Below are 12,096 nucleotides of genomic sequence, written 5' to 3'. Positions count from 1 at the left end.
TATCCATTCCGATAAAAGCAGGCTTATCTTTTATCTACAGATTTCTATTTGTTCAACAGACAGAGTGGACACAAGATCACTCCTGCCTTTCATGCCGATGCCTCCTTTATATCTCGCCTTGTGCAAACCACCCAAATGTACAGTCTCTCAGAAATATTTAGAGGCCTAAGTATGACTGAAAACTAATGATGTTTACACGCAGCAGAGTGTCACTCCTTACTTTTCCTCCTTCAACTAAGTTTTATACATACCAGGAAAAACAAAACAACATGAAAAAAAACTTCAAATTAATCCAAATACATTCAATAATGCATGCATTATTTGTTGATACAGCCACATGACTTCAGCTGAATGAAACAAAACTGTTTTGCCATCCTTTCCATACAAGCCAATACTGACTTAAGTCAGCATGTGAGCTATAAGGACAGCATATAAACCAGAAGACTTTTTCACTCACTGTGTTATGGCTGGCATCCCAAATAATTTATTTTTAGAAGTAAAAAAAAACTTTAAATGAAGTTATAGAAGATGGAGTCTATCCTATGGTAATTACATCAGTCCAACAGTCAAGAGAACAGAAGACTTCTCCAAGTGAAGCTTTTTCCTCCTCTCTTCAGCAGGATAGAGGATAACTCCGACACCCACCTTTGTGAATGCTACACTTAGCAACATGGTATCAAGTAGGAGCATCTAACACTGATTTCTTGTTATATCAAGTATTGGCATACCCCTTGACTCTAAAAGCACTCAAAAGTCAGATTCTTATTAAGTAATCAAGTCACATGACAGAACTTTCTGCTATTTTTTAAAAATACTCTTGTCACAGTCATGTATTTTAACTGATCAAATATCTCAAAACTGCAGTTCCACTGATGGCAAAATGACCGTTAAAAAATTTTGGTCACTTTTCAAGAGGAAAACAAAAACCTTCCAAAGGCAATTACTGAACAAGAAGTTGTTAAGTCCGTTAATAAAGCCCTCTGCAATCAAAAGGTTTTGAAAAGGAAGTAGTAAATTTATCTCTGTATTTGCCCCAATTCTTATTTCACTTTGCAATTCATGTCATTGTTCAAAACATAAAAAATTAAGGAACGTGATGGGCAAGTAAACATCCAGAATCTTGCAGGCAGAGCCAACTGTCTTCTGAGAATGAGTTACATGCTTCTAGATGTAGCTTTATTTTTTGTTGGTACCATTCATGGAAAAAAGAAGAGAAAAAAAAAGATTACTTCTAAACATTTTTACAAAGATGACCAGCGCATATAAGCTGAAGACAAATGCCTGTAAGTTACAGAAATGCAGAAGATACATCACTCATCAGTGGTACTGACAAATGCATACTGTTGAATGCTGGAGACCAAAGCAATTTAAGCAGTTGTTACGTTTGTCAAGGCATTTGAAAAAGCTTAACTCAAACTCAGGGAAACATCTCCACTTAAGTATTCCAGAACATTCTCTCTCCTACATACTCAGTTCACAACATCTAATATGAGTCTAGAAAGCTAGAAACTTCCATATTTAAAAATCTCAACAGCAAATATATTATTGACAGCACTTCAGCTAACTTTCTTCAATGTATTAGGGAAGAAGTTCTCATGGGGAAATATACACAAAGTTAGCAAAGTTCTGTAACAAAAATAATTGATTTTTAATACCAGACAAAAATCTGATACATCTTTCAGATTTTACCCAGTGAGGGTCTGAGATCATGACCTAATCACATTTATTTTTACATTCAAATTAATACATGCAGTTCAAGAAGAAAAAAGTATCTTGATTTTTTTTTTTAAAGCACGTTAAATTAAGCATAAGTAGGTGTAATTCCTAGATTACATCATCATTTCTAGTAATTCCTGGATCACAGATTGAGAACAACTGAGCTATCCTGGCTGGATGTTAGGTCAAATTTCAGAACCAGTGGTGAAGCATTGTAACAAGCTGCCCAGGGAGGTGGTGGAGTCACTGTTTCTGGAGGTGTTCAATACAGGCTTAGTGGGCATGGTGGTGATGTGTTGAAAGTTGGACTAGATTATCTTAGTCTCTTCCAACCTTATGAATTACAGAATCATATCTTAACATGATAGTTATCACTTATGAGCAAAATATGGTCTACAAAGTAATTTTCTGGATTTTACACTATTAACAGACCCTAAAATCTATTCTTATCCCAAATGTAAATTCCTAATCACCTTAGAGAAACCTTTTTTGTGAACAATTCCTGACAGTAGCTTTGAAGAATGTGTTGCTTGAGCAAGTGAAATTTCCCTTTGGGAAGAACACTGCAGTGTTCCATGTCAACATAAAAGGCTCCCATCCAGAACATGAAATGATGGATGGTTTGAGCTCTTCTAAAGAAATATTCCTATGCATTCATATACCTTGTTCAATAATGAAAGGTTCAGCCATTATAATTACCTAAGGATAAAGCAAAGGAAGCATGAAAGCTGGCACACAAGAAAACCACTTCAAGTTGTGCCAGAGGATATTTAGATCGGATATCATTAAGAATTTCTTCGTGAAACAGTTGGTTAGGCATCAAACAGGCTGCCCAGGAATGTGATGGAGTTGCCAGTACCAGAGTTATTTAAGAGAAGTATGGATGTAGCATTTAGATACACAGCTGAGTGGTGCACTTATAGAATTTTATGAAGGTAAAATTTTACAGACTTCAGCACTGTTAGAACAGCTAGAACAGTTTCCCCACACTTCAGAACAAGTCAATGAATGCTACAAAAAAGGCGATACATTACTACTTTTTACAATAATCAACCACACCTGAACAGAGCAGTATCACTTTAAGAAGCAGCACCAGTGTTAGACGTGAAATTGCCAATGTTATACTCCACAAACCAGTTAGCAGAGTGGTCTTAAAACAAATTTAAATTACAAACATTCCCTGTACTCATTAATTGTGCTAACAGGAAACGAGGAAAGAAGAAAAAGAGACAAGCAACGTAAAGGATAGAAAAATAATATTTAAAAAATTTAAAAGCCCTGTTGAAAGGTACTGTTAATGATTCAACCCAGCAGGCAGCTTAACACCACACAGCCTTTCGCTCACTTTCCTCCATCTCGGTGGGATAGAGGAGAATTGGGAAAAAAAATGAAGAACTTGTAGATTTAGAAAAAAAACAAGAAAGTTAAGGAAGATACATAAATTATCATCATTACTATCGTTTATATATGTATACATACCTACTGTGTATATGTGTGTGCTCATATATAAAAATACAAAAATGACTGTATCTACAGAGTTCTGTCCCCTTGCTCCTCCTTGTGCTCCCTAGGCCCCTAGCTTAGAGAGACAGTACAAGCAGCTCAAATTAGCATGCCCTTGGCTCTGCACAGCCCTGCTCAGCAACAAGTAAAACTTTGGTGTATTATCAACACTGTTTTCCTCCAAAAGCCAAAAATCAGCATCATACCAGACACTATGAAGAAGATTTACTCTGTCCCAGCTGAAACCAGGTCAGGTACACATTCAGAGGGGAACTGTCAATGGGCTACTTGCTCCTGAAGTCACTTTGTCTAGGTTGGGAACTTAGGATACAAAGACAAGCTCTGAAGCACTAAGAAGAGTCTGAAAATAAGAGAAAGATTCACCTTTCACCTTAAATACAGCAGTACATTTTATCGATGCACTTTAATTTGCAAGCATTTTCAAATCTACAGACAAAAGCAGTCTTAGATTTACTAAACTAGCTCCCCAGTGGTTTGGCATTAAGCCAAACAAAAAATCTGGGAAGCAAGCATGAAGAATTGCTTTGTTACCACATGCCACTAATCACTAGTGACGGAATGTAAGGCTCTTCAGTTGGGATACCTGGCACAGTTACGTGGGGACTACCTGAGAATAGTATATGCATATATCAATGCCAGAAATCAAGTGTAAAAAAGGACAAGTCAAAGATGGCAAGGGATTTAATCAAACCAATAATCATGAGATATTAATCAATGCAGTGATTAAAAAGAAGTTACCATAAGTCAGCTACGTAACAGCAAATGCAAAACTGAGAACACAACAGAGGAACAAGCGAAATGATACAAATTCGTTGTTCAAACCACCATATAAAATTAAAGATCTAAAGCTCAACTGTCATTCTAAATCACTGAAATCCATACAACTACTCCTAAAATACATACTACTCTCACAGAATTTGTAGGCATACAACTAGAACATCAGAGCATTCAAAAATAATGGGAAGGAAAAAAAAAAACACAATAACCAAGTGGTTAAGAAAACCCCAAGTACTAACCTTTACCAAAATGCCATAAATATCTGCCTGTAATTGCTTATAGTACTTTCAGTAACTCTTATACTGCAGACAGATCTCAAAAATTAAATATATATACATAACATATATAATATACCTCAACATCATCTCCAAAACTTTTCAATAACTGCAAATATTGAAATATATAATCAAGTAGTACTTATTCACCATAGTTAACGACAACAATTTATAACAACATTTTGTGGAATTACAGTAAAGTTGGCAAGAGTGTAGCTCAAACAAGACCTTACATAACTTGGATTTAGCAGTTCTACAAAACCAAAGCAAAGATGATGTTTGCACATCTGCAGAAGCATACACAGCAACCCAACAACCAAATCAATCCACCTCCTGGATTCTTCAGCAAATTCACATTTTACAGAATAAGGGGAAGTTAAACCACTACCACATCATGAAGGAACTGTTTGAGTTAAATAATTTTACCTTCATTTCTATAGTATTTTAATAATATGAGGCCTCTTTGTCACTACAATCAACTGTACACACATACAAATTAGTTAACTACACTGCTTCAAGGAACTAAGCATTTATCCATGTTACGAAGATGCGGATGAGGGGGTCAAGGAGTAGTCTGAAGCCAGATGGAAGGAAAGTCAGATTCCCCATTCTTCTAAGTCATGCAGTATGCTGATATGTAAACAGCATCTGCATAGTAAGCATCTTGACACACAGAAAGTACTTAGCAGGAAAACCAGGAAAGATCAGTATCTGCACCCCCATAATTAAACTATGAAATTTTGAACAGTAGTCAGACAAGGAAAATGAGAAAAACTAACAAAAGTCTGTCATACCTCTTATGAAAAACTAGAGACATACTTGGTTAGTGGAGGACATGACTAAGTGAGCCTAGACTAAGGCCTACGTGCTGTGGTGTATGTGATACTGACCATGGTCAGTCAGAGTCCTTGTCAAAGTCAGCAAGAAAAGACAGAAAAAGCATAAGCAGAAAAAGAGCCGCATTAGCAAAAGAGCAAAAAGTTACAATTTAGGGTGAGGTAGGAAGTTGCTTGTTGCCAACAAATCAGAGAAGAAGCTTAGGTACATGATTTCCTTGTGCCATCCACATACTAACCAATTGATTATGGAGGCATGACGCGTGATTTACGCCTGCATCCAATCAGAAGCACACTTTGTATTATTTAAGAGCTGCATTTTTTCCAATAAACTCTGTTATCACTTTCATAAAGTTTCACAGTCTGTTCTTCTTCTCCCGACAGATGGTGACCCTGACATGATCAAAAAACAAACTGTCTGATCACAAAAAATAACCTTCCATAACAATGATTCTATCCTTTAGTTAACTTCAGCTAACAACTTCTAAACACTTTTTTTTTTTAAACTATTTGTCACATCAGTTCTAGAGTAACTTATAAAAACATATTCTTAAGCCCTTATGATCAGCAAGTCAAGCCTGACCTAATACCTGAGAGCAAAGTAAGTTGGACAAAACAAAATGAAAGCACATCACAAGCTCTGAAGTCTGCCAAGACTGGTCTTTTCTTCAGAATAGAACTTTACTGAAATTCTTTTGTTTTTCGAGCACTAGAAAAGTAATGCATTACATTAAGGAAAAAAAATAAGAATCAACAAACCTAAACACTTTAGAACAGCTGTAGCATCAGCTGGGTATTTAAAGATCAAGACATCAAAGAGCACAGAGTTTGGCAACTTAGGTAATGAAGGTTAAGGACAAGAAGTCCACATAAGAATGCTACATAAATCAAAATAATACACAGAAAATACTAAAGTATAAGATAAACTAGAAGTATGTGTTACCTTTGGGACTTGCAATTTAACTACTAATTTCAGGTATTTAAACTACATTGAGTCATGACTTAAAAGCATTCACTGAAAAATACTTCTTTGCAAAAATAAATCTGCTTATTTCCAACAAAACCAACAAACTGATCACAAAGGCTTCTCTCTCAGGCTCATTTCCCAGTATGAGAAAGTGAACAGAAAAGTTTCAGAAAAGATGGTTTTACTAAGATTCAGCTCTGAAGTTAGCTAGACATTGCCTTACACTATCCACAATGAAAAAAAAACCACTTGACTGTCCTCACTTCAAGACACCAGAGGCAAGGTAATTTGGCAAGTTATTGAACTAGATCAGATTATCATGAGAAACTTTAACCAACAGTATCTTTTTTTAACCAACTCATCAACACATCTAAGACAGAAGAACTGTCTTCTATGCGTCAAACAATTAACAAAGTGGAAGTGAGTTTTACAGAATAATTTCTAGAAACAAAACTAGAATGCCACAGAGTAAGAAACGTGACTGTTAAAGCGGCTCTCTTCAGACAAATCCACTGCCTAAATAGACATGTTGTGTCTGGTGTATTTTTATTTTGCACATTTTGATCATTTTGTTTGGTACCCTAAGGACCAGCTAAGTAGCCAAACAACTATTCTAGGGGCAGGAGCTGCATATCTCAAATGTTTCAGAAACATTTCACACATTAGCAGAACAGCACGACTGCAAAATTTAGTGGCTATAATAAAGAAGAACATCTTACCTACAATGAGTAAACCATTCTAGTGGCTCTACCAACATTGCTTTTTTGGACAGGTTAAATGTAAAATGTAAACAAATTGTAACTGCTGTGGAACCTAATGATATATAATGTTACAGACTTTTGCTTAGGCTTTTCCATCTGAGTAGTACAGTTGGCCCAGGAGCCATGAAGTAAGATACACATTCCAAAATGGTCTTGTAACCTGGATGACTCCAGCTAAGTTTTACATTGTAGTAAACTCATTATCATCATTTATTTTCTCCTTGTGCACAGTTAATCAACACTTGTTCATGAGGACAGGAAAAAAACAGTGAAAAAAACTCACAAAATTAGGAAGCATTTATATGTGAAACTATACTTCAGAACTAGAATTAAGTAACTATTTATGTATTATATGACTATGCCATCCCAGTGCTCATCTACTAGAAACTTCCAAAGCAAAGTAGACAAAGATGACAGACCTATGGCATTTGTTACTTAACAGCAATGCTCATGTATTAAGAGAAGCTGTGGCTATCCATGTCTGTAGGTTTAGAATAAAGCTCGTGTCTTTAAATATAATATTTGAAAAATTAAATATTTACTATGAGTTACAATAACATGCCTTGAAAGCAGAAGCAAGTATTTCTGCACCTTCAGCATTCACCCCTACAGTTAAAATTGACATATAAATCAGTTCTGCAGCAGGTTATTTTGGACAAGCCCAACAAATAACCTTATTTTGGTTTTAGCCTGCAAGAAAGCAATAAAATAAGCTATTTCCAATGAAAACAGAAGGAGGCGCTCTGAATAACTCAGGTCAGGGGGTACTGAACTGAGCACTCACTCCGGTGAGGCTAGAAGCATGCTGTCTTGTTTTAGTTGAGAAGCTCCCTTAAGCTACAATACCATACCTTTTCAACAAAAAAAGAAGCTGGAAAACAGAAGTGCTCCTTTTAACGAGGACAAAGTACTTCAGTTTGCCATTGTCCTCACAAGGGCAAATTAATCTGAGACAGAAAACTATCAACACGAAGACCTGGCAAGTGTTGTATCTGTTTGTATTCCACGATCGGCCAGCTGTTTGAGAAACTGGCAAGATGAAACACGGAACACAAAAAAATACAAAAAGCCGGCGGTATTGCTTTTACCTACACAATGCCTGTTCTGACTCAACTAGTTCAGGTCTTTCAAACGTGACTGTGCCGAGTTGTTACATTAAACTGAAATACACCCTGAAATGAAGGCAAGGGCCCTTGATCGTTCTACAAGTGTAATACAGTATTCCATCTCTGCCAGCAATGTGGTGCATCAACCTCCCCCCACCCAAAAAAAAAAAAAAAAAAAAAAGAAAACGATACGCACATTCCAAACAAGCCTCTCTCTGCAGGGCTCATCCAGCTCTCCTCTTCCCTCCTGCCCTCCCCCAGCCTTGCCAGGTTCCCAAACCCGCTTTGATTTTAGGTTTCATTTTGTTGTAAATAGCAAAACGAACGGAGAAAGCACCCAAAGCGAGGATCCTTACCCTTGAAATCCCACCATGCGTGCAACAAGGAGGATGAACAGTTTTTCTTTTTCTTTTTTTTTTTTTCTTTTTTTTTTTTTTAAGGGCGCTGAGGAGGGAGGGGGAAGAAACAAAGCCTACATGGAGGAGAGGCTTAAGCAGCGGCGGCAGAGGGAGAAGGCGGAGAGCCCGGCGGAGGAGCAGGGCGAACGTCAGCCATGTTGTGTGTGCGTGTTGGTCGAGTATTTACAAACCTGCAGCTGCGGCAGCGCTTGGAGTCTGGGAGAGGGGGCAAAGCAAGGATGAAGAGAGACGCGAGGAAGGAGGGGAGAGGCGCACCGGCGAGCGAGAGAAGGGTGGGTGGGAGGAGGGGGAAGCGGCAGGAGACAAAGGACCGCGCACTGCCGGGCGCAGTGCACACCCTCACGCTCACGCACACGTTCGGGTGCCTCACGGTGACCGCCAGCCCAGAGCACACCAAGCGGAGCGTCAATGCGCCGCCTACCGCAGCCACAGCCTCCGGCCGCCTCCGCCAGTCCGGCCCCGCCGAGCGCACACCCCTCGCCCCGCTGTCCCGCGGCGCTGCTCCCCGCCCCCGCTAGCCGCCGGCAACCCCAGAGCGGGCCCCAGTCCGCGATACAACAGGCCCGCAGAGGGAAGGGTATACTGAGACCGCGCCGGAGAAGACGGCGGTTCCCCTGCGCCCGGAAGGGTGGGGGCCGCCGGGGGCCGGCAAGGCGCTACAGAACTAGCCCGAGGCCCACAGCCGCCCGCCTGCCTGCCGTGGCTTCCGGGCAGGCGGAGCGGAAGGGGTGCCGGGCGCGCGTTGGGGCAGGGTGTGGGCGCCCCGGGCGCGCACATACCGCTGGCCCGGGGGAGGGACGAGAGGGTAGGAAGGGAAGGCAAGGCAAAGCTGGGAGCGGTGGCGGCGGTCCCCCCCACAGCGACTCCCTCCGGCGCTGCCCGGTACTGGCCCGGGCCCGGCCAAGGGCGGCGCGACGGGCCGCGCTTCCCCCCCTCCCCCCGCTTCCCTCCCTCTCGCTCACCTGCCGCCGGGACGGGCGCCCGGGGGTGTCAGGCGGGCGGCCCAGGGATGCCAGCGCTGCCGCCGCAGCCCTCCCTGCCTCGCCAGGCCGCTCAGCTTCTCCGCGGCGGCAGCGTGGATGGCCGCTCCCCTTGTCTTGTTTGCACCCCTCCACCGTCGCCACCGCTGCCTCCTGCTCGCCTCTGCCACATTTGGATCCCCCTCTCCCTACGCAAGCTCAGGCTCCAGTACAGAGGCCTCCTCACCTTCCTGCCAAATAGTGAGCCAACCGCATAGAGTCGTTCAAAACACAGGGCCTAGCCCCGCCCTCCGCCGCCGTGCCCTCCCCCTCTCCCTTCACGCCGTCGCGCAGGCGCACTGCGGCGCTTGAACTGCGACAGCAACGCAGGAAGTGCGCTCCCGCCCCGCCGGGGCTGTCGTTCGTACTGCGCATGCGTAGGCCGTAGTAGTCTGGTTTTTTTTTGTTGTTTTGTTTTGTTTTGTTTTTTTGGTAAGAAAACGTTTAATGCATGACCAGAGCCACTAAAAATTGTTCTGTGTAGGGCATGACTGGGAGATACAGGCACAGTTAATGTATAAAAACTGAAATTGACTTGTAGAAATTATTTCAAGTACGTGTTTGCGTTCTCTAAGTTTGGCATTGGTAAGTATGCTGGATGAGGTCCAAATACCCAATCATCGTCCTTTGAGAGAAAATACTAGAACATGAACGTAAAAGCATGTACATTTTACTTAAAAGTGTTAATGGGAAAACAGGAAAGAAGCATTCGTAACTTTAGTCATCTCTGTGTTAATTTCATAATTAATAATGTGGGAATTGAATGTTGTTTCTGCATCAGAACAGGCTCCAGTATTTTGTTAATTTCATGGCCTTTGCTACCATTTGGGTCCTTTATTACAATTAATAGCTCTTTTCAGGGGTCTTTCTACTTTATCAGCGTTCTCTAGTAGTTTTCATTGCTCATCCTCTAGATAAACCTTCCCCAGCAACGCACACTCATTATATAAGTAAAATAACATATACATACATATAAATATAGATATATCCATAGAGATTAGGTAGATGGAGTAAGTTATAAGCACAAAGACTGAAGCTCCTGTCTGTCCAGCCATCTGAAAAACTTCTGGGCCCTCAGTTAAAGGCAAGTTAGACATAATAGATATCTTTACAAATCAGAAACCCCTTGATGTTGGAAAACTACTAGCTTTTGGTGCTGGATAGACAGGACCTGAATAACAGAGAATTAAAGGAGGAGAAGTTAAACAATTAACAGCATACATATATAAGCTAGTAACAATTTATGTATAGCCAGCATGAAAAAAATATATATGTCACACACATTGGACGTCCTGCACAAATTAAAAGGACAATTCATGACATGCCTTAGGGAGTGCCTGAAGAACGTATTGAGGAAGATCTGGCACCCTCCGCTCTGTAGTCTTTGTCTAACAAAGACTCTGAAGAAAATCACCATATCAATACGAATGAGAAGGGTACTGAGACATCTTGGAGACAACAAGACTACTACTGACAGACACAAGACAACACACGAATTAACAAATAATTAACAAATGTAAACCTTTTGATAAGATTGTGAACCTGGAGTACCCAGCCAGTGGGGAAACAGGGGAGGCAAGGGGCGGGGGGAGGGGGGGAGGGGAACAAGGTACAAAAGCTGTCATACCCGTGCCCTTAAGCGTGCAGTCCTGCTTGTGGGACGCCCACCATTGCAATCGCAAATAAAATCTGCTTTATCAGAGATACCGTCCTGACGAAATTATTTGGACATTTCCAACACCAGGCCATCCTACTTGTGGCTTCTAACTATTCTGCAATTCCCTGTACTGCACTCTCTGTATAATTTATAAATCTCTGTTGATTAAAATAAATGTAGTTAATCCAATCTATGTTTTTGTTGATCATCAGCCACCAGGACAGTGACTCAAACCCTACAACAATTTGATTTCTCACCTTAAATTCATCAGGGACTCCAAGAAAAATCATCAGCTTGCCCACATACTGAACAATTACTGACATTAGTTTATTTTGCAATGTTTTTTTTTTTTTTTTCAGAAGAGATACATAAGCATTTACATCAAACACTGCACTTATCAAATTAACATTTCTAACAATTACAAGAGCCCACACTACTGTCTTTGAACTCACAATTATAAAGGTCCAGCTGACTTTGGTTCCCATTGTGTTTGAGGACCTTCCTGACTCTTGTATGATATATCCATAATGCTTGTTCTTTAATTTTTACTGTTGTATGGGATGTTAGCAGCACCTGGAACAAATCTACCCACCTTGGTTGCAGGGGCAAATCTGAAAGAGATCTAGTATATACATACAACCTCCTGGTAAAATACTATGTATTGAGCCATCAAGGCCTTGGGCTGTAGTTCCTAGAACCAGTTTCTCTATTTCTTCACGGTATTCCTGTAGACTTACCACATACTCAGTATTTCACTCCCAACCCAGGTAGAGATCCGCGTTTGTACAGCATAAGGCCTTTTGTACAGTATTTTGAAAGGACTTAACCCCTCTTTGGCTCTAGGTTTCGCTCTGGTCCTAAGGAGAGTCAAAGGCAATGACTGTGGCCAGGATAGTCCAGCTTCCTGGCCCAGTTTTACAACCTGTGATTTAATTAGGTGGTTCATCTCTTCCACCTGACCACTTGCCTGTGGACTGTGTGGTATGTGTAATTGCAAGTCTATTCCCAATAGCTTCCTGACCTGTTGGACAATCATTGC

General features: G+C 40.9%; 1 protein-coding gene across 17 annotated transcripts in view; it reads right to left on the bottom strand.

Annotated features, from left to right (window-relative positions):
- SPIN1 (spindlin 1) overlaps positions 1-9,653 on the bottom strand; it is a 75,194-nt gene extending 65,541 nt beyond the window's left edge. For 5 of the 17 annotated variants that reach the window (XM_046905195.1, XM_025144641.3, XM_046905197.1 and 2 more), the window contains exon 1: positions 8,319-8,776. The gene's annotated coding sequence lies outside the window, so the exon portion shown is untranslated. Of the gene's footprint in view, positions 1-8,318; positions 9,098-9,343; positions 9,545-9,587 lie in introns of those variants that run through there. The other 12 variants (XM_046905202.1, XM_015280238.4, XM_040655347.2 and 9 more) reach the window with 5 other exon arrangements.
- Positions 9,654-12,096: the final 2,443 nt, after the last annotated feature.

This window comes from Gallus gallus, chromosome Z, assembly GCF_016699485.2.
Source record: "Gallus gallus isolate bGalGal1 chromosome Z, bGalGal1.mat.broiler.GRCg7b, whole genome shotgun sequence".
NCBI classification, from domain to species: domain Eukaryota; kingdom Metazoa; phylum Chordata; class Aves; order Galliformes; family Phasianidae; genus Gallus; species Gallus gallus.
Note: the sequence above shows the minus strand (reverse complement) of the source record. Positions and strands in the feature narration are given on the sequence as shown.